The sequence below is a fragment of the Orycteropus afer genome, unplaced genomic scaffold (genome assembly GCF_000298275.1).
Source record: "Orycteropus afer afer isolate SDZICR_OR568_19922 unplaced genomic scaffold, OryAfe1.0 scaffold00215, whole genome shotgun sequence".
Classification (NCBI taxonomy): Eukaryota; Metazoa; Chordata; class Mammalia; order Tubulidentata; family Orycteropodidae; genus Orycteropus; species Orycteropus afer.
In genome coordinates this window covers 4,797,224-4,798,916 of record NW_006921802.1, presented here as the reverse complement: position 1 = coordinate 4,798,916, position 1,693 = coordinate 4,797,224, and the positions used below count along the sequence as shown (strand labels likewise).

General features: G+C 35.4%; 1 pseudogene; it reads right to left on the bottom strand.

The window, feature by feature from the left end:
• Positions 1-842: 842 nt before the first annotated feature.
• Positions 843-1,397, bottom strand: LOC103203398 (annotated as a pseudogene).
• Between the last annotated feature and the right edge of the window lie 296 nt (positions 1,398-1,693).

Genomic DNA, 1,693 nt, shown 5'->3' with positions numbered 1-1,693 from the left:
TATTTTTTTATATATGTTAAAATTTTCTTCAACTATTACAAAAATTTAGTAGCATGTAAATACAGCCCCAAAATGGGTGCTATATTCCCCATTACATAGTGTGGATCTGCCTTAACAGGAAAAGCAATGAAGAGTCTTACAGGAATTTATCTAATGTGGAAAGGAAATGAATTTTAATAGTTCCATTGCGTTGTTAATTTTTTTTTTTCAAATTTTTTCCTTTTTTATAGAAAAAATAAAGTATTTTTTGGGGGGTTGACCATGACAAACAGCAGTGGAAAGAGGGGAAGTCTTTGTGAACAGTATAACTTTACATTCATTAAGATTAATCTGAAACTACAGGACATGATGCTTGGATGAAATCTACAGGAAACCCATAAAAGTTTGTGTTTCTTCAATGTTTCAGTAAAACCAATCATGAAGTCTCGATTGAAATTATAATTAGTAAATAATCCATTTATGTAACTAGATAAAATGCAGAACAGGGATGATGTGAAAGCGTCAATAATTCGTGTCACACTGAAGCTCATAATTGGTAAGAAAAATAGAAGTAACTGACTGACTGCATGCACCAAAAACCCCTAGAAAGAAATCTCAGGTATTCAGTTTCTTTTTCACAGGCATTGCTAGTTCAAAAAACAAAACTCAGGAAATACTGGCACTTAGAGGAAAAAATGTTTCTACTGTCATTTTAAAATAAGCATTCAAGATGAAAGCTAACAAGTTGCATGGAGCAGAAAGAAAATTAGGTAATGCTAAAACAAATGCTAATAATTTACTGTAATGTACAAAAATTACCACTTTTACTTAAGTATGCTTTAAGAAAAAAGTACAAATTGTATTTACATAATTATACACTTTGTCTTTGACTTCTTTTTCTTCTTTTTACCATCTTTGCCCATCTTTTCTTTATGTTTTCAAATTTCTCTAACTAATGTATAGAAGGCATCATCAACACCCAGTCTTGTCTTTTCTGATGTTTCAATAAAAGGAATTCCATAACTTCTTGCTAAGTCCTGAGCTTGTTTTGTGTCTACTGTTCTAGAAGGCAAATCACATTTATTTCCTAATAGGACCATAGGTACATCTTCAGAGTCTTTAACTCTTTTTATTTATTCTCTATAATGGTGATGATCTTCAAATGATTTAGTATTATTTATTGCAAATACACAAAGAAAACCCTCCCCAGTCCTCATGTACTGGTTCCTCTTGACCTGCTGTGTCGAGAATATCCAAGAGACAGGTTTCTCCATCAATTACTACTTGTTTCCTGTAGGAATCCTCTATCGTAGGATCATATTCATCCACAAAGTGATTCTGAATTAGCTGTATCGTCAAGGCACTCTTGCCTACGCCACCAGTTTATATTCAACTACCACAAGTTTATATTCATTCATTTTCAGCAGGCCTCTCTCCTGCATCTGGGAGCCTCCGAACCTCTGGCCCCCACCACTGCCTTCAGTGCCTGCGCTGCACTCGATCCCAGTCCGAAATGGCGGGGGCCGGGAGTCCTGGCCCAGCAGCCGCCACCGCTGCTGCTGCCTCCTGTTGGTAATTTTTTGATGACCTGTTAATTTCTTCTTTTATGATGGACTGTTCAACTTTTCCACATCAGTCTGTGTTAGTTTAGGTAAATGGTGTGTTTCTAGAAATCTGTCCATTTCTTCCAGATTTTCAAATTTGTTGAAGTACA